Here is a 27,534-nt window from a genome sequence, read left to right on the forward strand (position 1 = left end):
TAAAGTAATACACTTAAAAACCCTGAAAACTTACATTAAATCTTAAGTATTTTTCTACAGCATGAAATACTTTTCACTGAAATAGCAGCAGCTTCAAACCAAGAGTTCATACCCTGTTTTTCTGCTTCATCTAGACTGAATGAATCACTCGATCAAAAGTAAATTCAGCTGTAATAGATCATCATCCAAATTGTTTTTAATCAAGTTAAATACAGAAGATTTTCTCATTCAAGTATCTCATACGGTGATGATTTGCTGATGATCAGTCATATCAATCAGCAGAAATAAGTTTGGTTAGTTTTCTTCCATCATAAAATACAGTGAAATACTTTTTGAATATTTATTTTTATATCTGTGGAGAGCAGATTTGGGATTCATGATGTCCCCAGTAAAAAAAAGAATTTTTTAAAGAAAGAGGTTAAAAGACAGAGTCAGGAAAATCAGCAGAAGAAGACAGACAGGAAGTAAACACTAACGGGATCAGCAGTAGAAGACAGACAGGAAGTAAACACTAACGGGATCAGCAGTAGAAGACAGACAGGAAGTAAACACTAACGGGATCAGCAGTAGAAGACAGACAGGAAGTAAACACTAACGGGATCAGCAGTAGAAGACAGACAGGAAGTAAACACTAACGGGATCAGCAGTAGAAGACAGACAGGAAGTAAACACTAACGGGATCAGCAGTAGAAGACAGACAGGAAGTAAACACTAACGGGATCAGCAGTAGAAGACAGACAGGAAGTAAACACTAACGGGATCAGCAGTAGAAGACAGACAGGAAGTAAACACTAACGGGATCAGCAGTAGAAGACAGACAGGAAGTAAACACTAACGGGATCAGCAGTAGAAGACAGACAGGAAGTAAACACTAACGGGATCAGCAGTAGAAGACAGACAGGAAGTAAACACTAACGGGATCAGCAGTAGAAGACAGACAGGAAGTAAACACTAACGGGATCAGCAGTAGAAGACAGACAGGAAGTAAACACTAACGGGATCAGCAGTAGAAGACAGACAGGAAGTAAACACTAACGGGATCAGCAGTAGAAGACAGACAGGAAGTAAACCCCAACAGGAACATGGTAGGGGCTATGGCAGTGTGTAAAGACTGGTTCATGGAAAATGAAGAAAACTATAACTTTAAGTCAATAAAATAATGTTTAATCAATATGATGAGTCAAGTCGTTGGTTTATTTAGTATGTGGCCGTATATTAAGCGGAATAATGTGCAACGAGGCGGTCATTAATAAAAACACACAGGGTGATCATTGAGCATGTGATTTTGATCAAATTGAACATTAGCCCTCACATATCCGATATTTGGGAGAGAAACTATGTGAGCGCATATGGGATAGACATTGATAAATAGATGTTCCATAATAATCTACGCTCTGGGACTGTGCTACTTGTTGAACAACTCTACATCGAAGTTGGGAGGGTTACAGTATTGATGAGCAACATGACACTTTACTTGCCCGCCGTTCCCCGTTACTTTAAAACCCACGCCAAGTTTTTATTTCCACGCTCGTCCTGATCATTAGAGATACTTCATCAGGCCCAGCTTCATCAGACACTGGCAGATGACGGCGTCTAGGACAAAGCAGAGGCCAGAAGTTATAAATGAAGCCACTCTGACTGACAATTTGGAGCGAGAAGTGCCACTTAATCAGGACACAGTGTTCCAGGCCAATCACATGTAAATGCAATACATTGAAGAGTCCGCAGCAACTACAAAAAACTAAAAAGTCTCCAAACCCCATTAAAAAGACATTAAGCGTCTAACAAAGGTTCGGGCAAAGACAACTTCACAGGATAATTACCCTGTAATCATGTAATAAGAGAGACTCAGTGATGAGATCTCCTGACAGCTATCATCCACACAATGGAAGAGAGAGGTACAAATGGATGGAGAGGCAGAGGAGGAAGAGGGTGGAGGGATAACAGGTTGTAAGGAATGGGAAAAGTTCAAATTAAAGGAACAAAATGCAGGTAAAAGAGAGAGAAAGAGAGAATGGGAAACAGTGGAAGAGCAGAGATAAAGGGGTGAGGAAAAGGGGAGAGTCTAAAAAAGTTCCAAGCTGATGAAAGAAAACAGGCACAAAGCAGAAGACATGTTAAGTAGGCCACGGCCTGGCAGACAGAAAGAGAGAGAAGACAGTGAAAAGAGAGAAGAAACAGACGGATGAGAATAGGAAGTAGACAAACATAAAGAGGGAGGAGGAGAGAGGGCCAGACAAAAAGGAGACACAGAGAGGAAAGATGAATAGAAAACAGACAACAGAATCAAGCGCAGATGAAGAGGAGAGGAGGAAGAAAGCATTTACATTTGATAGAACATCTTAACGGACATATCATAAAAAAGATAAAATTGGGTTCTGGTGCAGTTTATCAATGCAAAGTTGAAGCTTTGCCCGATCGTTTTGGGGGAGGAAAAACATTTTTTTTCAGTGAAATTGAAAGCATTTCAACATTTAATTAGTATTGGGCAAGCTGTTATTTGTCCCCTGTGTCTCTTAATGTTGGAAATAGTTCATGTTTTCACAGCCTCTATCAGCTTCTCACCATCCACACAGGACAAATATTTGATAGTTTCAGAGAAACGAGAGACCTATTTGAATTTTTGCATTGTGATATGAGGCAGAACTAACCCTATGTTATTATAGATCTTATGCATTTACATTGCTGTTTACTGCATTCTTCAAATAATGAGATTCCAGTAAGCATTTCAATAATCCCGCAGACAAGAGCAGGACATGATATATCGTTTAATTGATTGACAGAATATACAATTGGTGTCCTAGCCAATTTGAGCTATTAAGCCTTTTGACAACCAACTAAAATCAGAGTCTTCACACTTTTGGATTTGCAAAAAAGACGGAAAACGTTCCTAAACCGCATCTCAAAGGGACCCAAAGACACACGGAGAGTTAAACTATTAAATCATTTTTCAAGCATTTCACTGCTCACACTCTCTCCGTCTCTGGGGGGGGGAGCACACAACCTGAATAATCTCAAAATGATTTTACGGCCTGGATTAAAGTCCTGGATCGGGTCGTGACTTGGAAACAAGAAGACCTGTAGCACTCAGCATCGAGCATCTAACTCTGGCAAGAATGGAAAGTTGGCAATAAAGTTTGGCCACATTCTTAGGATTGTTAACTGTTCACTTCCTTATCTGAATGATCAAACTTTTTTAACTCGAGAACATATGGTAATCAGGCAAAGCTGTGCATTTAAAGAGGACATCATATGATCATTTCAGGTTCATATTGGTGTGCCTCTACTGTGACATGTTTCCATGCTTTAATGTTCAAAAATTTATTTATTTTTCTCCGAAAAATATGTTGCGGAAGTAAACAAAGGAGTCCAATGGAGGCGTTTCAGACTGGGAGAGTGTGTGGGAGAGAAGCACAGGGATTGTAGCCTTTGCAGACCATTGACATGCACTAACACCTACAGTATAGAACACACAACAGGGAAGGGGAAAGCCAAACAACCACAATAGGGGCCCTTTACCTCATATGTAGAGTCACTAGGCAAGGCAAGACACGTTTATGTATATAGCACCTTCCAACCCAAGGCAATTCAAAGTGCTTTACAATATGAACAACTATTATACTTTCAAATGACTGTGGCCATAGCTCAAAGGTGATATCTACATTGCTCCTGCAGATTTTTATTTACTAAAGCCAGTAATGTTGTTTTCTCTAGACCTCCAGAACATGTATTGACTTTGCTACACTAAAAAGCAACTGTATCAAGACCTGTTTGCTGATTTATGATCATGTCCATTCTGCACCCACTCCAAGACATTAACTTCTCTGTGGTGGAATTGTATTTCATTCTTCCACAGTGGTGGAAATGATGGTTTCACACATCGTCTCTGGTTGTTATCCAGACTTCATAGAGCCACAGCTGAATACGCAACTCTTGTTTGAAGCTTTTGTTAAGTTGCAGAGGATAAAATCAACAGATTCTGAAAAAGTCAAGGGGGCATATTCAAGCTAAATAGATGTTAAGTTGCTCTTAACAGTCTCCATTGACTCCTATTTAGATAAAGTTAAATAGCTTGCAGCCTCAACCAATACCTAATAAATATTGCAATATCCATTCATATCTTCCACGTTTTCACATGTTTTATTGCTTATAAATACTTTTTCCAGAGATGCAGCTGCTGCCAGAGGTGGCTTGGGAAAAGAGATATAAAACCAGAGGAAAAGGAGTGTAGGAGGAGGTAAAGAGCAGTATAGGAAGAGGTGGAGGGAGACGAGTGTGCAGGAGCCAAAGAAGAAAGTACTGCAGATCACCAGAAACAGGAGAGGCCAGGAGAGTAGGTGGAGAGACAGAAAGTAGACCAAAGGAGGGATATGGAAGTAAAAATCAAGGGTTAACCCTGTAACCCATATCAAAAATAACCAGCATTGAATATTAATAATATTTGCTCTGTATGCACATACCACTTTTACACGCACTGGTTCCTGCACATGTAACCCTTGTATGGCGTTCATATTTGTGTTACTCAGCCAGTGTTCGTGGGTCAGGTGGACCCGCTGCCTTTTTGGGCTTCAATTCAACACAATCAAACTGTTTTATGTTAAAATGCTCAACAGATGTTTACTTCATCTCAATTACAAGCAATATAAACAGCATATGGTTAATCTTTGCCCTGTTACATTTGTTAGATCACATGAATGAATGAAAGTGCTACTTGTGTTTTTGCCCGCTGACCGGCTGGTCCTGTGGCCCGTAACTAGCTGATGCTCAATCTCATCCTCTTCTTCAAAGTCACTGTCAGACGCAGAATTCTCAGAAATGTGATCCTCATATTCTGAAGCCTCTTCCTCTTCTTCTACTTCATCATCAAATGGTTCTCTCTCTTCCAGAATCATTTGCAAGGCCCTCTGAGCAGAGCATCTTTTGGCCATCTTGATCAGTTGTGCAAGGACCCAAACTGAAGAAGCTTTATTTATTGTGTCTCGCCCCAAATTTGCAGCTGGGATAGAATGTGAAAAAAATAAAGATTGGTTCCCGCAAAAAATAATGAGGGAATGTGAGAGCAGACAGGTGTCCGTGCTTGAGTTTATCAACAATGTTGCAACCTTGTGCGGGAACAACATGAATGGCAGGGGCAGAAACACAAAAGTCTCACACACACACACACACACACACACACACACACACACACACACACACACACACACACACACACACACACACACACACACACACACACACACACACACACACACACACACACACACACACACACACACACACACACACACACACAATTAAGAAAATGGCATTTAAAGTCAGTCATTAAAAAGAAAAGCTAATAAAATAAACATTAAAAGAAATAAAAGTTACAGTACAGACGGATTTTGACAGGATTGTTGCACAAAAGTTTCGAGCGCGCACAGAATAAATCTGAGAGCAGAACAAATCTGTAAGCAGCAATATATCTGAGTGCAAGCGTACAGTTTGAGCAGAAGCAGAGCAAATCTAAGTGCAAGCAGGCACTATTTGAGTGTGAGGACAGGGTTTGAGGGAAAGAAATACATAAAGTATGCTCTCAAATTTAAATACCACGCTATTGAATAAAGATAGGGAATAACCCCCATAGAGTTGCAGCGGACCTGCAGGTTTCTGGGAGTTTGTTTCAGATATTTGGAGCATAATAACTGAACGCTGCTTCTCCATGTTTAGTTCTGACTCTGGGGACAGAAAGCTGACCAGTCCCTGAAGACCTGAGAGATCTGGATGGTTCATCATTTAGCAGGAGGTCAGAAATGTATTGTACACTAACAAACACACACACACACACACACACACACACACACACACACACACACACACACACACACCACACACACACACACACACACACACACACACACACACACACACACACACACACACACACACACACACACACACACACACACACACACACACACACACACACACACACACACACACACACACACACACACACACACACACACACACACACACACACACATAATTCCCATACAGGTGCACAGGACCTACAATTTCCACACTTTTGTTAGCCCCGGGTCCAGTGGACCCAAACACCCTGCATGTAATGTAAATGTGTAGGGGGTGTGTACAGTGGGTGGTCATTGAAAATGTGCTCTGATATATACGGTGGCCCTGAAGTGCAAGACACCACAGCATTTCAGAAAACACAACAGCATTTCAGAAAACACAACAGCATTTCAGAAAACACCACAGCATTTCAGAAAACACAACAGCATTTCAGAAAACACAACAGCATTTCAGAAAACACCACAGCATTTCAGAAAACACAACAGCATTTCAGAAAACACAACAGCATTTCAGAAAACACAACAGCATTTCAGAAAACACAACAGCATTTCAGAAAACACTACAACATTTCAGAAAACACAACAGCATTTCAGAAACACAACAGCATTTCAGAAAACACAACAGCATTTCAGAAAACACCACAGCATTTCAGAAAACACAACAGCATTTCAGAAAACACAACAGCATTTCAGAAAACACCACAGCATTTCAGAAAACACCACAGCATTTCAGAAAACACCACAGCATTTCAGAAAACACTACAACATTTCAGAAAACACTACAACATTTCAGAAAACGCCGCAGCATTTCACATTGGACGGAAAGGGTATTCCTTTAGGGAGAACACTTCTTGTTTGTGATTGGACAGAGCCAGCCAGAGAAGTACTGCTGTAATTGGTTGTTTTTGCTGCCAGTCAAGAAATGACGCTTCGTGATTGGCCCAACACATCAGCCGTTAGCTGTTAGCACACACTCAGAGCTCACAGCTCCTCATATCTGTTCAGAAACTGGACAAAAGTTAAACATATACAAAACACAGACTGTCTATGTCATGGCGAATACAGTCGCTGCTTTATTTATGTCTGTATGACGTTGTTGTGAGCGTGGACGGAGCAGCTATAGGTTAGTTTAGCTCAGAGCCCTATCTCTCTAGGGCTCTGGTTTAGCTGATCGATCCGATCCGATTCCGATAGGATTTACATGGAGATACGCCCCGCCCCCTCTCCAGCGTCTTGTTTGAATGACAGGAGTAAACACAGAATTAATGCTTTATTAATTCATGGTTTTTAAGGGGCTTATCTCCATGTAAATACTATGGTAGACCACCCAATATTCGCATCGCTCTAATCGCTCGAGTTTCACCGCGGCTGTCAGCTGTGTTTGCTCCTGTCATTCAAACAAGAGGCGCTGAGAGGGGGCGGGAAGTATCTCCATGTAAATCAAATGGGAGATACCAACTACAACTAAATGAACATATTTGACCGTGATTTAATTGTAATACATGTTTCAAAGTGATGCCGAAGCAACTACATACTGATAACGGTTAGTAAAAACCATGAATTAACGCTTTGACAAGTCTGCAGACAAGACGGCAGGCGGAAAGCTTTTAAAATGCGTGTTTTCTGAATGGAATCGGATCCATCAGGCTAAACTAACCTGTAGCTGCTCCGTCCACACTCACAAGTTCACAACAACGTCATACAGACATAAATAAAGCAGCGACTGTATTCGCCATGACATAGACAGTCTGTGGTTTGTATGTTTAACTTTTGTCCAGTTTCTGAACAGATATGTGGAGCTGTGAGCTCTGAGTGTGTGCTAACAGCTGATGTGTTGGGACCGGTTGGGACATATTGCGCTGTCGGGCGTTGACCAATCACGAAGCGTCATTTATTGACTGGCAGCAAAAACAACCAATCAAAGCAGTGCTTCTCTGGCTGGCTCTGTCCAATCATAAACAAGAAGTGTTCTCCCTAAAGGAATACCCTTTCCGTCCAATGTGAAATGCTGTGGTGTTTTCTGAAATGCTGTAGTGTTTTCTGAAATGCTGTTGTGTTTTGTGAAATGCTGTTGTGTTTTCTGAAATGCTGTGGTGTTTTCTGAAATGCTGTAGTGTTTTGTGAAATGCTGTTGTGTTTTCTGAAATGCTGTGGTGTTTTCTGAAATGCTGTAGTGTTTTGTGAAATGCTGTTGTGTTTTCTGAAATGCTGTGGTGTTTTGTGAAATGCTGTGGTGTTTTCTGAAATGCTGTAGTGTTTTGTGAAATGCTGTAGTGTTTTGTGAAATGCTGTTGTGTTTTCTGAAATGCTGTGGCATTTTCTGAAATGCTGTGGTGTTTTCTGAAATGCTGTAGTGTTTTGTGAAATGCTGTTGTGTTTTCTGAAATGCTGTTGTGTTTTCTGAAATGCTGTAGCGTTTTATGAAATGCTGTTGTGTTTTGTGAAATGCTGTGGTGTCTTGCACTTCAGGGCCACCGTAGATATATATTCTTGACAGAAAATGAGCAAGGCCATTGAGTGTGGATTTGAAAAAATAATTTATCATATCATTTTTCTTTAGCTAAATAATGAAAACGGGTCCCACAGACCCGAACACCATACAAGGGTTAAATGTATTTAACCTTGGTCATCTGTATATATTTACATTGACTAGATCAGAGCTTAACTCATATCATTGTTGTGTTTTCTATTCATCTTGTTAATACGTGTTTGTTCGTATTTTTACATTACATTACATTGCATTTAGCTGACGCTTTTTTATTCTTATTACCCCCGTATATATTCCCATGTGCAGTGATTCTTCCTTTTTCTGTTGCTGCTGCTATAACCCCTGAATCTCCCTAATGAGATCAATAAAGGCTCACTGTCTTATCTTATGAAACTAGAAATTGGTTTAAATGAACAGAAAAGGTTTGGGGGGCTGGCTGAGAGGAACTAAGGATAGAGAAATAAGGGGGACGGAGATTCATGTCGCTGCGGAGGAGCGCTGCCAGCGCCACAAAGAAAGGAAGAAAAGGGAAGAAAGGACCCGGCAGTGTCATGTTTTGCTGCATCACTGGATCGGCCCCCAGGACCCGGGCCAACTTCTGGAGAGGGGAGTCATGTGCTGCTCGGCTGCGTCCCATTCGGTCGGGCTCAGCATTGTAATTACTTGTACAGTATTTGTGTAAAGGGGATTGTTCAGAGCACGATAGCACTTTTGAATTATGCGGAAAACAATACAACTGTGATTTGCAAGAAGTGCAAATTTGGGAGTTTTACTGAAGACATTAGTCCCTTTCTTCTTCTTCCATAATGTCCTGATTTTTCAAGGCCAGCAGTAATTTTAGATAGACATTCAGGACTTTTTCCCTTTCTGCTAAATTCTGCCCAAACCAAATTCAGATCAGGATGGGACACTCTAACTTCCTTCTGTAAGTGACACCAGAGTAACTGGAGTGGATGAGCCCGGGTGAGGCAGAGTTCATTGCAGGATTTAGATACTGATGAGAGAAAACAGATCAGATTTTCTCCTCCATCAAGGTCAAAGCCAAGCATCAGTCTAACCACAAACTGTATCCATCTATCTCTCTGACTGCACTGGATCCAATCCAGTTTGCATGTCAAGGCGAACAAGGGCATAGTGGAGAGAAAAGGGTGTCAAGAATGCCATAAAACAACTCGGAGATGAAAGAAATAAGGTAATGAGGAGATATCTTGGGAAATGAAATGACAAATTAGCGAGACAAAAGACAGATCGGAAGGCGCCAAGTGTGCTAATAGGAGGGGTTATAGACGTTTTACTGGAACAAGGGCAAACTGGAGGGAGGGCAGAAAAACATTTACAGAAACTAGAAACAAATTCCACCGCTGCTCGTCTTCAGTCACCAGGGATTCTGAATTAGGGTGAATCATAACTCATCCTGAAACCAAACGCTCAAAGATCTGATGCTCTAAATAACACTTCCAAAAATATACTGATACAATACCAGTGGCCTTTTGAGCCCTGACATGTAAAATCTGTAACACTCTCTTTATTGAACTTTGGGAAACTATATGTAAGGACACAAATAAATTGAACTTTAACTGATGTCATTCTAACATCGTGCTTTAGACTGGGTCACATGTTTTAATTATACCCTAAGTTTTATGAAATTGCATGTTTCGATGCCTCAGTTGAATATTGGTGTTGTGTACTACAGATACAGAACAGACAGATCAGAGTAGAAAAAGGCCTCACTGAACATAATGACATGTTTTTAATCACTTCCATTTCTCCTCACAAACCAACCTGAAACCAAATCTTTTTTTAACTACAGATGCTGAAACATGGTTTTCAATTCAATGTATCATCAGTTCTCTAAAGCAGTGGTTCTCAAGCTTTTTTCAATAATGCCTATATAAAGAGGTACAGTACAGTACTGCACCATCGGTGTCTGATTTATTAAAACAACAACATTGTAACTGAGAAACACATTTAAAATGTTTACAATCCATCACTAAATTCATGGCAAACCAATTTTAACATCATGCAATAACACTAAGACGACATAAGTTGTATTGAACTGATCTTTTTAATAAGTTGTACTTACAATGTAGTGAAACATGGGCTTGTGCTTCACTGAGGATCTTTGTCATTCTGACAGGGAGGCCACTGCAGTTATTACACTTTGCGTTTTGAAATATGTGTAACTCTGTTAATATAAAACCCACACTGCTCAAACTTCGTTACTTTTCCTAAAATTGGTATATTTATTTATTTTGGGGCGTGGGGAATGAAGAGAAAAAAAAATATGAGCATTTTATGAGCATGGGATTTCGACCCCTCCTATAAACATATGCATCATTCTGCGCTATACTTTGCGGCCACACGCCGTTGCCAAGCAACGCTTATTGTTTAGGTCCTTTGATAAGCAGGCAGTCATATCATTAGCTAGAACTAGCTAGATCTGATAGATTTGGACATAAACGCGAGTGAAGTATAACCGGACGCGAGAGAGAGATCAGAGATCAGATCAGCTGCTGCTGACGGAGAACACGCAGCTCTTCCGGATCACAGCTCCGCCGCTGTGACGGACCGTTGAGTGGAGCAAAATTAAATACACTGAGTTAGACCTAACACACTATAGTTTATCTACTCTGGAACAAGCTGAACTAGTTATAATATACTGTCGGGTCACTTATTACAGGTTCAGCGAGCTGCACGAGACTGACCGGCTGTCAGGAGAGGGAGAGGAAAAGGGAGCACCCCATTTATTTTTCCCATTTTATTATCCAGAATTACTGTAAACTTTTGAATAAAGTAGTTAATCTACTATTAGTAGTTTGTTTAAATGCATTACTTATGTTGTTTTTTTCATTAACATAAAATAAATCTCACGTACCCCCTGCAGCCTGCAGTACTCCAACGTACCCCTAGGGGTCCGCGTACCCCCATTTGAGAACCACTGCTCTAAAGAGTCTTTTTAACCAAGCATGTAATCAAATCTATTTTTACCATTGAATGGTTAAAAACAACCAAAACAAAGGCCAGAAATGTGTTCATCAATTGTTCAAACTCATTTGATTGCAACCTATTTAGCGTAACACAACGTCCATCATCAGACTGTCGTACACTCGAGTAAAGTCATTATGTTTTCCCGCACATAATCGACTAATAATAATAATACAATGAATATAATAATACTAAAGTTTATTAATACAGCACTGCAAATAAAATGCATTACAGTGTGTTACATCAAACACATAAAACCCAACATTACAATAATGTTTGAATAACCAGGCAATCATAAGTAAAAAAGGGAAATTACAATAACATAATGAATGAGTACACTGATCTTTATTCTCAACGTTAAGATCAAAGCGCAGCATAGATCAGTGATTAATCTTTGCAAATAAAGATACAATTAAAGGACAAATAATAATCAAGCCTTCTGATATAGATAGGTATAAAGTGATTTAATAGAAGATACTGATGTACATTTTTGCACATTCCTCTATTTTATCATCCTTCTTATGAGAATCAGGTTCTTCTCAGTTTTGTGAAAAGTGGGCAGTTGAACAATTGTTTAGTAGGGCAGCTGTTCTATACAAAGTATCAAAAAGTGTCATGAGTGAAAATTGTAGAACCCAAAGTAATATGTCTGAGATGCTTTGAGTTGTCCATGTTCAAACAAATATTGGAATTCTGAATAAAAGTGACGGCCTTGGTTGTGAACACTTCCTGTTCCGCAGTAAGAGCCTGTGACTGTCACAGTCTGTTCCATCATTCACCAGTATTTTTCCATTCACCTGTCTCACCTGTTAACCACACACACGTTTTTGCTCACTCTCTTTCTCTACTGCACCCATTAGCTTCACTGCCAGTATTTAAACCCTCACCAGACACACACCCGTTGCCAGATCGTACTTTGCCTTCATGCTAGTCTTTCACGCGTAAAAATTATGATTACAGATGACCAGACGCTAACCTACTTAGTTGCGCAGCTACAGAAGCAGCTAGCGGCAGTAGAAGCTGCTCCAGCGCCTCTTCCCAGGCCGCCGGCACCCGCTTCTGCATCCTCTCCAATCGGATTTACCCCAGAGCCTCGGGTGGGAACTCTGGAGCGCTACGCCGGGGATCAGGAGGGCTGCAGCCCGTTTCTTACTAACTGTTATATCCTGTTCGCGCTGCAGCCACACACTTTCGCTTCCGAGGCAGCTCGTGTGGCGTTCACGATCAATCATCTGACTGGGAAAGCCCGACTGTGGGGCACAGCTGAATGGGAGCAGCAGACACCCGCCTGCTTTTCTTTCCCCCTCTTTTCCGTGAAGCTGCGCAAGGTGTTTGGACCCGTGTCTGTGGGAGGACTACTGAGCCTGAGCCAGGGTAATGGATTTGTGGTGGATTATGTTATTGAGTTTCGCACCAGGGGCCGCTTCAGCAACTGGAATTCTGCAGCCCAGTGTGACGCCTATCTGACGAGCTTGTGTCTTTTGATCTGCCCAACTCACTGGATGGGCTGATTGAGCTGACTTCCCGCATGGACTGGCGCATCCAGACACAGAGATGGGAGCGACGGTCGGACGTAGTTCAACATGACTGGGCGCCCCGACATCCGGGTTCGACTGGGACTCCTCCCCTCACTCCAGAGCCGCAACCAGGGGGTGACGAGCCCATGCAGGTGGGTTGCACCAGCTTCACCTTGGAGGAACGTGAACATCGCAGACGAGGTAACCTATGTCTCTACTGCGGCCGGGCCGGCCATTTTGTTTCTCACTGCCCGGTAAAAGGCAAGGCTCAGCAGTAATGGGGAACATACTGGTGAGCCAAACCCATGGATTTGTTCCCACTCAGAGACCGTTGAGCCACGCCCGGTTGCTATAACTGGATAGCTCTCAGGCCATTGCAGTCTTTATTGACTTTATGGATGAAGAGCTTATGCTGCAGTTGGGGATAGTCCGGGTTCCCTTATCTCGCCCAGTTCCAGCCAGCGCCTTAGATGACTCATCAGACCATCATGAAACTATTCAGTTTCATGTTCTCCGGTTTCCACATATCCCGCTTATCCTGGGTTACCGATGGCGCCGCCGCCACAACCCTAACATTGACTGGGAGACGGGAGCCATTTTGGCTAGATGGACCCTCTTTTTCACTCTGTTCAATTTCTCCCTCTCCTACCGCCCTGGTTCTCGGAACATTAAGGCTGATGCTCTGTCTCGTCAGTTTGGGGAGGGAGGGAACATTCCCAGAGGCTCGGACACCATCCTTCCGACTCCTCAGTTCGTCGCCGCCCTCACCTGGGAAGTGGAGGAGAGGGTCAAGGCCGCCCTGGAGGACCAGCCGGGTCCCAGTGCCTGTCCTCCGAACCGCCTGTTCGTTCCGTAAATGTTGAGGTCCGATGTTATCCAGTGGACCCACAACTCCAGACTCACCTGCCATCCTGGTATCCAACGTACCCGGGAGGTGCTCCAGCAAAGGTTCTGGTGGGCAACACTTAAGGAGGACACTAGGGAATGTGTTAACGCCTGCCCAGTGTGCAATTAACACAAGTCTTCTCACCAAGCTCCTGCTGGTCTCCTACAACCTCTGCCTGTCCCTCATTGCCCCTGGTCACACATTTCTCTGGGCTTCGTTACTGGTCTGCCACCGTCCAACGGGCATACTGCCATCCTGACGGTGGTAGACCGGTTCAGTAGGATGGATCCTTTTGTGCCGATACCCAAGCTCCCCTCAGCTAAAGAGAGACGGCGGAGCTGGTCCTGTTCCACGTGTTCCGGCTCCATGGGCTACCTACCGATGTGGTTTCCGATCGTGGTCCCCAATTTACCTTGGTGTTCTGGAGGGAATTCTGCACGCTCATTGGGGTCACGGTCAGTCTGTCATCCGGTTTCCATCCTCAATCCAACGGTCAGACCGAAAAGGAAGAAGCAGGAGATGGAGACGGATTTACGCAGTATAGTCTCCAAGCACCCAGCGGCCTGGGCCAAACAACTGTTTTGGGTCGAGTACCCCCACAACATGCTGATCAGTTCAGCCACCAGGCTGTCCCCATTTCAGTGTGCCTACGGGTTCCAACCCCCTCTGTTTCCAGCCCTGGAGAGGGAGGTTACCTGTCCGTCCATCCAAGCTTTCATCCGTCGCTGTCGCCAGACCTGGAATCAAGCCCGAATAACTCTTGTTCGTTTGGCCAACCGGTACGCCTCCTCTGCCAACCGCCGACGTTCCAGGGCACCCGTCTACCAGGTGGGCCAAAAGCTATGGCTGTCCACCCAGGATATTCCTTTACGGGTGGAGTTGAAGAAGCTTGCACCGAGGTTCATTGGACTGTTTGAGATTGTAAGGATAATCAATCCCGCAGCAGTAAGGCTAAGACTGCCTCGGACTCTGCGGGTCCATCCCACCTTTCAAGTGTCCAGGATCAAACCTGTCCGAGAGAGTGCACTGGTTCCTGCGGTCCCTCCTCCACCACCCCCCCGGATGATTGACGGCGGACCTACGTACACTTTCCGTCTACTTCTTCGTTCCCGTTGCAGAGGGAGAGGAGTCCAGTACCTGGTAGACTGGGAGGGTTACGGCCCTGAGGAGAGGTCTTGGGTTGCAGCCCGTCATGTGCTGGACCCCCGGCTCGTCAGAGAGTTCCATCAGCGCAACTCCGAGCAACCTTCTAAGGCCATCACATCGACGGGCAGAGACACGGGGAAAGTCTCTCCACATACTGTCAGCTCTTCCGAGGAGGACAGGGAGGGGCCTGCTTCTGATGAGGACGCCGATTCCCACAGGGGGCAGGAAAAGGAGGCTGAAAGAACTGTTTCAGATGAGTACTAAACTGCATGTCCTTCTGGGAAAAGTGACAGGACATTAGCATGTAATTAAACGACTAACAGTTAATACATGTTGTTTGAAAAGCAAAAGCATCCCAGAGTCCCGTGACCCCCCTCAGTCATCATTCAGCAGGAACGGCCAGCTCCATGTGTGTGTACTCCAGTATAAGTGTGTGTGGGGAAGCTAAATGATTGATCAAAGGATGCCTTTGTGTGGGCACCTCGTGGTGCTAATGCATCATTAACACAGCTGGTAGTATGACCCAGCTTTCTCAGAGTGCCAGTCTGTTTCCAGCTGCTTTCTCTTCAGCTTATACAGATACACATCTCACTGTGTTATATAAGACTTCTGAGAACCATACAGTCAGGACGTCATGACTGGCTTCACCTCAGGAGACACAATATTTTACCAGTAACTGCAGTCTGTAGGAATCACTGACATGGGACAGAAACCACACACAGAAATAGTCAGTTTGAATAATCCTTCCCTTCTGAAAGACAATCTGTCCTAAGAGGGCTCTACATAGGTCTGGGTGATTACTGATACAATCTAACATGATAGTTCTACCCAAATACCTTGAGATTGGGAACTGAGTATACAGTATGAACATAATCTTCCCTCATAGAGATCAAACTACTTCCATTTGGGACGATTCCTCTTTGAACACTTAAGGAACAAATGTCAACTTGAAGACCGTGAGATAAAAAAAACTGAGCACACCGGGCACTGGACAGGATTGAAGTTGATTTCACATTTTGTACTAATTTGATGGGGCTACATTTACCGATGACCGTCAACATGACTTTTGAAGCTGACTGACATGCCCTTTTTCCACATGCAGATCCCACATGGAGGCTGCAAGAAATCTGATTGGTTGGCAGACTAGACTCATCTATAGGGTCAAAATGATAAAAACCCACGTAGAAAGATTGTTATTTTGATAATCTGCTCGCCTCTGTCACTGCTCTATACCACCATATATGGAAACACATATTTGACCGCATGCAATGTAAAGATGCTTGATGATCGGCTGGAATACCACAACGCCTTCATTTTCAATAGTTTATCAATAACTATAATGGCCTTATTTTACTGAAATGATAGGGGCAATCAACTAGGTATCTTATTTAACACAGATTTGATACAACAGAAAGCTGGGAGAGAAAACAGGGAGTAGGTGTGTGCTTTAATTTGAAAAATGTAAAAAGGAAGGAGTTGACGGGATTGCATTTCACCGCTGTTTAACTTGGCACATTAGACGTTACAGTCACAGGGTTGCAGCAGTAAGCAGAGTTATCCCACTGAAGACCCTCTAGAGCAGACCTGGGCATTGTACGGCCACCGGGCCACATACGGCCCTTTGGTTGACTCTGACCGGCCCGTGTAAGGTTAATTGGAAATTACAAAATAAACATATTTTCTAATTTTACCTCATGCATGGACTAAAGCTGCAATGCTTTTATTTTGAAGTTGTTTTTTATTCACGTACATAATGACGCAATACGTCAAATCAAGACGTGCGCGTTATTGGATCATTGTCACAAGACGACTTTAGCGCTCAAAAATGTCAGCTCATGCTAAAAAAAGAAAGGTAGATGCCGAATGTAGGGTTTTCAACAAAAATTGGACTGCTAAGTATTTATTTACTGAAGTCGGAGGTAAAGCCGTGTGTTTAGTTTGCGGGGAGCAGATCGCCGTGTTCAAGGACTACAATTTGAGTCGGCATTATGAGACGAAACACGCGGAGAAATACAAAAACTTGACTGATGCTGAAAGGGCGCGCACATCGAACGCTTTGCTAGCAAAGCTGCAAAAGCAGCAAGGCTTTTTTACCAAGCTTCACACATCCAAGGATGCAGCAACCAAGACCAGCTTTGTCATATCCCACAGAATAGCTAAACACAGTAAGCCATTCTCAGAGGGGGAGTTTGTCAAAGAGTGCTTAGTGGACTCTGCAGCACTAATATGCCCTGAAAAGTCCCGCTGTCCAGGCGAACCGTGACGAGAAGGATCGAGGACATTGCGGGGAATCTGGAGCTTCAGCTGCAACATGAAGTGGCAGGTTTTGACTTTATCTCCTTGGCTTTGGATGAGAGCTGTGATGTCCGCGACAAAGCGCAGTTACTCGTATTTGTCCGTGGGATAACGCCGGACTTCAAGATTACGGAGGAGCTGGCAGCAATGCGGCCGATGAAAAGGACGACGACAGGGAGCGATCTGTTCACGGAGGTACATGTGTCCATGGACACGCTGGGACTGAAATGGGACAGACTGGCAGGTGTCACAACAGACGGTTGTCCAAATCTTACAGGTAAAAATGTTGGACTTTTGAAACGTATGCAAGATAAAGTGACTGAAATCGACGCAGATCAGAAATTGGTATTTTTGCATTGTATTATACACCAACATGTGTTGTGCAAGTCAGTGCTAAAAATTCACCATGTTATTGATGTTGTTACTAAAATAGTAAACTTCATCAGGGCACAGGCATTGAATCACAGACAGTTTGTTGCACTTTTGGAGGAGCTGACACAGCTGTCAGATGGCTCAGCCTGGGCAAAGTGCTCAAAAGAGTTTGGGACCTGAAAGCAGAGATTCAAGAGTTTTGTGAGAAGAAAGGCAAAGACATCCCAGAGCTCTCAGACGAGGACTGGATGGCAGATTTTGCATTTGCTGTTGATGTGACTGCACTGATGAATGAACTGAACACCAAACTGCAAGGCAAGGGCCTTTTTGTTAATGAAATGCACAGCCTGGTCAAGGCTTTCATGAGAAAGATGCAGTTTATTTTAAGCCAACTGGAGAGCAACACTCTCACTCACATGCAAACCCTGAAAGAAGTCACACCATCAGCGATCACCTCCGCAGGTACTCAACCATGTTAGGAGCATTGCATGGTGAGTTTTCAAGGCGATTTGAAGATCTCCGAACAATCGAGGATGAAATGCTCATGATTTCCTCTCCCTTTACCTGCAGTATGGATAATGCACCCAGTGATGTTCAGCTGGAACTCATTGACCTGCAGTCTGATGCAGTACTGGTAGAGCGCTTTAAGTCAGGATCTCTGCTGGATTTCTACTCTTCTCTCGAGGAGGAGGAGAACTTTCCAAACATGAGGAGACATGCTCCCACCTGTCGAGTGCGGCTGTACTGAGGTGTTTTTCCTCCGGAGACGTCACAAAGAGACGGAGCGGCTCCACCTGTTTGCTGCCTGCAATCTGCGATCTACGGAGGCCTGCTCCTACCTGTAGAGTACGGCTGCACTGGAGAGGTTTTTACCCCGGAGTCGTCGCGGAGAGACGGAGCGGCTCTACCTGTTGCTGCCTGCGATCTGCGATCTACGGAGGCCTGCTCGTCGCGAAGAGACGGAGCGGCTCCACCTGTTTGCTGCCTGCGATCTACGATCTACGGAGGCCTGCTAACACCTGTAGAGTACGGCTGCACTGGAGAGGTTTTTACCCCGGAGTCGTCGCGGAGAGACGGAGTGGATCCACGCTTGGCCTGCTTCCACCGGGCGTGTGCTGCTGTGCGGAGGAGGATTTTACCACGGCTTTCACCCCGGGGATACCACGCTGCTGCTTTCGTCTGTCCTTTGCTACTGTGCTGATTTTGCTCCAGGAACATCGCGGATTCTGTGTGCTGGTCTGGGAAAATGGCCCATATCGGGATTCTGCTGTGCCTGTTAACTATTTTGGACTATGCGAAGATCTCTAATCATTCTGAGGAGTCTACTGGATTCAGGTCTGTTCTGCCACCCGCAGTGGGCATCCCCTGCAAAGGTTCGGATGTGTTACACAAACAATTACCGGTTGCCTTGTCACAGTCAATCTGCTCGACGAAATATGTTTGTCTTTTTTGTTTTCCTGCGATGATGGTTCTTCAGGACTGCTTCTTAAGCTCTAATCACACTCTCGCATACTTTTGCGGTGATTCTAAAGTAGATGACAATGTATGTGTGTCGCTTAAGAGGAAAAGATGGCTGGTTTTTGTTGTTGTTATTACTGTCAGGAAATGTACAACCTAACCCTGGTCCGCCCAGTAGTCAGATCGCTACTCCTGCTGATTTTAAAGCTAGGTCTGGGTTGGGTTTCATCCACTTGAATGTGCGCAGTCTGTTAGGTAAACTAGATTTGGGCGAGCTCGACTGACGCTGACGTCATTGTTTTATCAGAAACATGGCTAAATAAATCTATTTTGGCCTCTGACATTGCCTTAAATGGTTATAATGTGTATCGTACCGACCGGCCTAATAAAGGTGGTGGCGTTGCCATTTATGTTAAGAATAAGTTCAGTGTATCCACATTAGTTTCCAAATCTATCAGTAAGCAATTTGAATTTTTAGCCTTAAATATAGAAGTGGCAAAGGGTCAACAGGTTATGGTCGTGGGCTGTTACAGACCCCCCTCAGCTGTCAAAGACTCCTTGTCTTCGCTAGTAAATCTTTTATCGCAACTAGACTACAAGGAAATAGTGCTACTTGGAGATTTTAACTGGGACTGGTTAACTACAGTGTTAACCAGATACAAAAACCTTTGTATCTCTTTAAATGTTACTAAGATTGTTGACAGTCCTACTTGACCTAATATTAAGTCCCCAAATAAATCCTCCCTAATTGATCTCATTCTAACTAATATTCCCTATAAATATTCATCTGTGGGAGTATTTGCGAATTATCTGAGTGACCACTGTGTTGTTGCCACAATTAGGGACACAAAAGTCCAAAAGGTTAAACCTCGTATTATCATCAAGAGAGACATAAAACATTTTGTGGAGCAGGGTTTTGTACATGATCTGTTTGGGTTTGATTGGGGAAAAATCGATTTGTGTGCTGATGTTGAGACTGCATGGTCTTATTTTTATCTTGGTTTTATGGAAATTATAGATAGACATGCACCCCTGCGTACATTTAGAGTGAAGGGATGAGACAATCCTTGGTTTTCTGCTGAATTATCTAGTCTCCTACATGAGAGAAACAAGGCCTGGGCAAAGGCTAGGAAATCAGGCTCAGAGGTAGAATGGCTGCGTTTTAGGCAGCTAAGAAATAGCTTCACTTCACATGTCAAAAGTGCTAAATCTAAGTATTATCTGTCAGTTACCACAAAGAACCTGAACAACCCTAGAAAATTCTGGAAAGCCATAAAATCGATATCCACCGGTGATATCCGTAATGAGCTACCTCCGTGCCTTACCACAGCATCTGGCACTATATCGGATAGGGATACCATGTTAAATTGTTTTAATGAGCATTTTGTGTCCTGTGGCTCTCTGTTTCATTCTGTTTCTAATTCTGCTTCTGTGAACACCACAGTCGGTGACTCAGAACAATGTGGTCTGGAAAACCCTTTCAGTTTTACTCCTTTTACTGTTGATGTTGTTCGTGAAGTCTTAACCAAGCTAGATCCTAAAAAACCGGCTGGCCCGGACAACGTAGAACCTTTCTTTTTAAAGATAGCTGCAGATTTTATTGCTCCACTTCTTACTACTCTTTTTAACCTCACTCTCAGCATGAACAAAATCCCAAAAGTATGGAAGTCAGCTTATGTCCTGCCACTACTAAAAGGAGGGGAGGCCACCTTTTTAAACAATTATAGACCCATCTCTAAATTGTCAGTTCTGGCTAAGGTTCTTGAACGCCTAGTGAGTGAACAAGTAAAGGAGTTTTTATGTACAAATGACATCCTGTCTAAACATCAGTCAGGCTTCAGAAAGCAACATAGCACCATCACTGCCACAATGAAAGTGGTGAATGACATTACGAGTATTTTAGATAATAAGCAGAGTTGTGCAGCTCTATTTGTTGACCTATCCAAAGCATTTGATACCGTCGATCATCGCATTTTGAAGCAGAGGCTGGTCAGTATAGGCATGTCCAGCCATCTCTGAAAGGTCCCAATGTGTTCAGTTTGATGGGCTGTCTTCTGAGTGGTTAAACATCACTAATGGTGTACCACAAGGTTCAGTTTTAGGTCCGCTATTATTCTCTATCTATATTAATAGTTTAGGTGAAAATATCGAAGGAGCAACCTTACATTTTTATGCGGACGATACCGTTATGTACTGTGCAGGTCCCTCGATTAACGAGGCTGTTGTCAAATTACAGGCTGTTTTTAACATTATTCAGGCTCAGCTCTCTGAGCTTAAGCTTCTTTTAAATGTGGATAAAACCAAGGTAATGCTCTTTTCTAAAGCTAAAGCTAAAAATACACCGGAGACTGCTTTGGATATTGTAACTACGCAAGGAATACAACTTGAAGTGCTTACCTGTTACAAATACCTGGGTATCTGGCTTGATGACTGTCTCACTTTTAAACTTCATGTCAATAACCTGCTTAAAAAGCTGAGGGTTAGGCTAGGTTTCTTTTACAGAAATAAGTCCTGTTTCTCGCTTGAGGCCAGGAAAAGGCTAGTCACTGTGACCTTTTTACCTGTGCTGGACTATGGTGATTTGTTATATATGAATGCACCTGCCAATTACCTGAGCAAGTTAGATGCTGCGTATCACAGTGCACTGAGATTTTTGACAAATTGTAAAGCACTTACGCATCACTGTACCATGTATACCAAGGCGGTTTTGCCATCACTTACTGACGGAGGCTCAGTCACTGGTACTTTTTCATTTACAAAGCCATGTTAGATAAACTACCATCTTATATCTGCTCCCTGATCTCTCTGCGAATTGAAAGTACTTATTGCCTGAGATCGCATGCTGTGGTTTTATTAAATGTGCCAAGTGCTAGGACTGTCTTAGGGAAGAAAGCTTTTAGATGTGCAGCTCCACTAACTTGGAACAGTCTGCAAAAATAATGGAAAATTACCAAGCTAGTACCACTACATGTTTTTAAAGCTCGGTTGGATGCTACAAAATCAGATGCTGTTGGTACCTGTACATGTGGTTAGATATGTAAATTGTAATCCCTGTACATGTTGCTGTACGATGTCCTTTTGTTGTTCTGTTGTTTATGTCTTCTTGTGGAACCTACTGCTGCAGGTCTCCCTTGAAAAAGAGATCATTGATCTCAATGGAATTTTACCTGGATAAATAAAGGTTTTGAATTGAATTGAAGAAGATTTTGGTTCTCTTTGGCTCTACCTACATACTGTATGTGAACAAACATTTTCAAAGATGAAGTTTATGAAATCCAGGTATAGATCCTCTCTCACTGATGATCATCTGTCAGCTGTGCTTCACATCTCCACCTCAGACATGCAACCTGACTTCGATACACTCGATAAAGCCCAGCAGAGACTTTATTTCTCTCACTGAACGAGAAAAAAGAACTTAAAAACACCAAATGAGGTAGTTAGACTACAAATGTAGGCATATAATGGCGCGTTTCCACTGCAGGCCTCGCTCGGCCTCGCTCGGTTTGGTTAGGCCTTATTAGGCCCGGCTCACTTTAATGCTGCGCTTCCATTACAGTTTAGGAACTGGGGTATTTACTATAGTAACGCAGTGTAGGCGGAGCCGTGACGTCATCTTCAACGAGCGCCCCAAAAAACAACACAGCCATTAGCTCTTAGCACTCAGAGCTCACAGCTCTTCATATCTATTCAGAAACTAGACAAAAGTTAAACAAGTAGAAACCACAGACTGCCTGTGTCATGGCGAATACAGTCGCTGGTTTATTAATGTCTGTATAGGCCGTTGTTGTGAGTGTGGACGGTCGGAGCATATATAACGTTAGCTTAGCCAAGCTCCATTTAGAAAGCACGTATTTTAAAAGGGTGTTCGCCTGCCGTCTGTCTGCAGACTTGTCAAAGCATTAATTCATGGTTTTTACTAACCGGTATCAGTATGTTGTTACTTCGGCATCATTTAGAAACGTGTATTACAATAAAATCACGGTCAAATATGTTCATCTTGTTGTAGTTGTAGCCCCTTGCCAGCGATTCTCTCTCTAGTTTAGCATACTCAGCCCGACTCAGCCTGGTTGTTCCTGGCCCTAGAACCACGATTTAGTCGGGCCAGAAAAAAGGTGAAAAAGTAGCCCCGGGCCAAAACTAGGCCAAGTGGAAGCGCAACCAAAAACGGGCCCCGCACGGCTCGGCACGCTTAAAGCGAGCTACCCGCTGCAGTGGAAACGCGCCATAAAGGTACCAACTAGCAGTGAACTGGGACACTTTCTTTGGAAGCCTTTTTCTCAAAATCACAGTTCAGTGATGTTCAGTGACAGTTCAATATGATGTATCTTGCTGAATGTTTGGAGCACAAAGACAATGTTGTGATGTCTTAAGAATGTTAAGAACCTTTACACAACTTTCCAACAGTATATGAAACTCAAAATGTGTTTTGTAGTGAATGCGACTGAAAATGAGTCAGAAAGGGTGAAAAACGTTCACATTTTGTTTACCATTGTTTTGGGAAATTTGATTGAATAAATTACATTTTTTGTAAGGCAACCTCACTTTTTCATTGCTCAACTATAACATATACTCTACCAGCTTGTCAAAACAATGCTATTTACTGCTTTTTATAAAGAAATACAATTAATATTATGCAGAATTGAGTTCAGCCTTTTGGCCCGGCCCTCCACAATATTTTTTGTTTCTCATGTTGCCCCATGGAAAAAATAATTGCCCACCCCTGCTCTAGAGGACTTGGGAGGAACCACAGACCAAGGCCAAGTGTCACTTTATGCATCAGATAAGCAGGATTTGTTAAAAGTCAGCAGAGAGCAGCAAAGCTAAATGACTGAGGGATCTGCTGAGACAATCTGATGTTGAACAAAGCTGGCTTTTCATTGGCAGAGAACCTTGAGAGAGTTTGGGCCCTGGTGATTGGCTGCAGTGGAGAGCACTCTCAGCCTCTCACAAACGCTGTGCATCGAGTTCAACAAACTCCAGTATCGCTCAGTCCCTCAAGGTCGAGCCTGCAGAGCTGAATATGATGACATAAATCTATCTATTCATCCCTACATCGCTTATCTCTCATCATCCAGACACAATCCATCCATCAGACGCTCCATCACTGACTCTGCTACGTGTGGAGGGAGATGCTAAATACTCGGAGAAACAGGTCATGGATGGAAGGATGATTGAGATCACTTTTATTGAATAATTATTGCTCAAACTTTGTGGTAACAAGCTGTTTTCAATATCAAACTAATATTTTATAATCAAGCTGTAAGTAAGTGATAAGCAGAAAAAATATATATTATTTTGATATAAAAAAAAATATATAATATATATATATCATTTGAATTATTTTTGATTTATTAAAAAGTTATTTTTCCATAAAGTATGTGCATGGTTCTGTCTTCTCCCATGTGAAGATCTTCTCCTCTTTTATACTTTTATTTTTCTATAAACTAAATATATTTACGTTTTGGAATGTTGGAGAAAAGATCCATTATCCGGAAATATTAATTTATATTGACATTCACAAAATAACTGTTGTTATCTAGTTTTTTTAATATGTTTTTCCATTTATCTCGGTTCTGCATGAAATGTACTTGTGCTGCGAGGTAAGTCAACAACACGCACTGGTTTGAATTGAGATTATTAAGCATTAATGAAGGACTGCAGACTTTTCTAATAACTTTGCAAAGCTCATTCCAAAGCTTATAAAATAATATTGTTATATTTACTGAGGTGATTAACAGTATGTATATTAAGTATTTGTCTCACAAAGTGGATCTTCACACTGAAGTAAGAGGAACCCAACAGCCAAAACTAAAATACTACACCAGAAACTTTGCAAAACGTAGTCGTGACCTCAAATAAAGTGTACTTTCTTAATACGGGTGTGAACAAAAATATGGGGTTTAGGAGGCTAACGTCTCGGGTTGGAGTCCAGCCTTCATTTCCTTTCACCTCTGAACGCTCCCCTGTCGAACCAAAGGCAATATTATGCCCTAACAGAAAACTCATAACAACAAATGTCAGTAATTAAAGGGGCCCTTTAAGTTTTTGTGCATGTAAATGGTCTGCAAAGGCTAAAATCTCAAAATGCCCTCGAGAGGGAACCTGAAAATGAGCAGAATAGGGCCCCTTTAATTTCCTAGTGTTGATGTCTTGATTTTTCCCATTCTCAGTACAAAACAAAAGGCAACTATTTTACAAAACCAAACATTTGTCCAACTCCACAGTAACAAGCCAAATTGTTTATGTCTGACATTACAAATGGGCTGCTGGGAGATTATTATAAAGCGATAATGCCTGGAAGTCATTTTAATTTCATTTGAATGAATTTCACTCTCCACAGGGGGGTCAGGAGCTAAAACTGAATTATGTTTTACACAGAATACACACTCCTGTATGATGAAGATACAGAGAAATATGCTGACTCACACACACACAAACATCATTGTGTTGTACACAATCCCAATGACCTCCAGCTGTCATGACAGACAAATACAAGACACACACACACACACACTTGCTTCACATGGCCATGGTTTTGGAGTGCAGCACACCAAATTACATTCTATCTATTCTCCGTGTGCAAACCCTGTGCACCCCGCGACCATGAAATATGAATGAAATGCAGTTTGCAGCTTCAAACAACTTTATTAAGGACGAGGTCTCCTTCCAAACACCCCAAAAAACCCAACACACGCCTCAGTGAACTCCTAGACAAGCAGCTACATAAATAACAGCGTCCTTGGACATGAGCGACCAATCACACACATCTGTCAGAGCAACAGATGGAAAAATAATGAAAACATTTTTATAAAAAAGAAATATATTATTATCATCATTACTGTTATTTGTTTTGTACTTTTTTGTTCTGCTCAATCTCTCACACACACACACACACACACACACGCGTCTGAAGCATGTTGTATTACTCAGTTTGTTCTGGTTTGTATTTTGTAATTAGTTTTGTTGTCGTTACGTGTTAATACCCTATGCGACAAAGTATTTGTCCTGTAGTTGCTATATCACTTCATACAAAACATTACAAAAATAACATTCAAACGAACAAATATTGACTTTGGGAATTAAAAACTTTTGTTCCGCCATTCGAGAAATATTTGTTCTCCGTCTCGTGACTTCGCCATCCTGCCATCCGAAAAATGTAATGGATTCAGTGACTCATTAAAAAGTGAAAGTGGGAGGGGAGGATGGGGGAGAAGGGGGGGGGGGGGGGGCAAAACATTAGGAAGAAGACAGAGAGAGACGGAGACAGCGCCGCTTCATTCTCTATGGCGTCACCATGGCAACAGGCGAGGTGCCCTTCTGCCGCCGCAGCGCCGAATATTAACCAGGCCTGTATGCTCAGGTGCTAATTAGGAGGGGGGGGGGGGGGGGTGAGGAGGGAGGTCAGGAGGGAAGGGAGTGAGAAAAAAGAGTGAGAGGAGAGGTCAGGAGAGACAAAAACTACAAGAGGTGACAACTCAGAAGAGGTGGAGAGGGGAGGTCAGGACGGGGAGGGAGGGAGGGAAGGGAACAGGTGGTGAGTGCAGCGAGAGGAGGAGGAGGGGAGGGGAAGACGTGGAGAGGAGAGGTCAGGAGGGAGTAGAGAGGAGAGGAAAGGAGGGGAGGAAGGAGGAGACAAGAGGGAGAAGCAGAAGGAGGTAAGTCAGTGTGTAAGGAGAGAGGAAGAGAAAAGAAAAACAGGAGATGTAAGAAGAGAGGAGTGGTGGAAGAAGAAGAGAGGCGAGGATTCAGGAGAGAAGGGAGGAAGGGAGGAAGGGAGGTGAGGAGGTGTTAAGTAAAGGTGTAAGGAGAGAGGAAGCATAAGAAGGAGAAACATACAGATTTAAGCAGAAATTAGTGGTGGGAGAGGGAGGGGAGCGAGAGGACTTAGGAGAGGAGGGAGGAAGGAAGAAAAAGAGGTAAGAGACAAGAGAGAAACAAGGGGTAGAAGGAGAGGGAAGGAGAGGAGAAGAAGAAGGAGAAAGGTGGCACTAGGGGAAGAGACGAGGGTGAGGGGAGCATGGAGGAGACGAGAGGGGAACAGGAGGAGAACTGAAGAGAAAGGCTGAGAGGTAGATGAGCTGGGGGAGAAGAAGGGATACAGAAGAGGTAAAGCCAGGAGGGACATGAAGGGAGGAGAAACCAGAGAGGAGGAGAAAACAAGAGAGAGATTAGGAAGAAACATTTTGATGATGGACAGAAATAAAAGATGAGAGGAGCAACAATGGGACAAAAAGAGATGAGGGAGGGAGGGATACAGGAGGAGAGGGAGACTCTTAAGGAGACTCACAAGGAGAGTTACACAAAAGAGAGAACACTGGGGTGACAAGCGGAGGAGAGACAGGAGAGAAAAGGAGGAGAAAACAGAGGAGGAAAGAAAAAGGAGAGAAGGGAGAAGAAGGGAGGAGGTTATCACTGAGGAGGAGACGAGGGAGGGGAAGACACATAGAAGAGAAAAACAATCAACAACATAAGGAGAGAGGAAAGAGGAAAGGAAGAAGAGAAAGAGGGGAGACAGGAAAAAAGGAAAGAAGCTAG

The 27,534-nt window shown here is 43.1% G+C and overlaps 1 protein-coding gene across 6 annotated transcripts in view; it reads right to left on the bottom strand.

The window, feature by feature from the left end:
• Positions 1–27,534, bottom strand: part of LOC117536479 (zinc fingers and homeoboxes protein 2-like) — a 221,862-nt gene that overhangs the window by 42,928 nt on the left and 151,400 nt on the right. The gene's annotated exons all lie outside the window — the stretch shown is intronic.

This window comes from Gymnodraco acuticeps, unplaced genomic scaffold, assembly GCF_902827175.1.
Source record: "Gymnodraco acuticeps unplaced genomic scaffold, fGymAcu1.1, whole genome shotgun sequence".
In the NCBI taxonomy this organism is placed as follows: Eukaryota; Metazoa; Chordata; class Actinopteri; order Perciformes; family Bathydraconidae; genus Gymnodraco; species Gymnodraco acuticeps.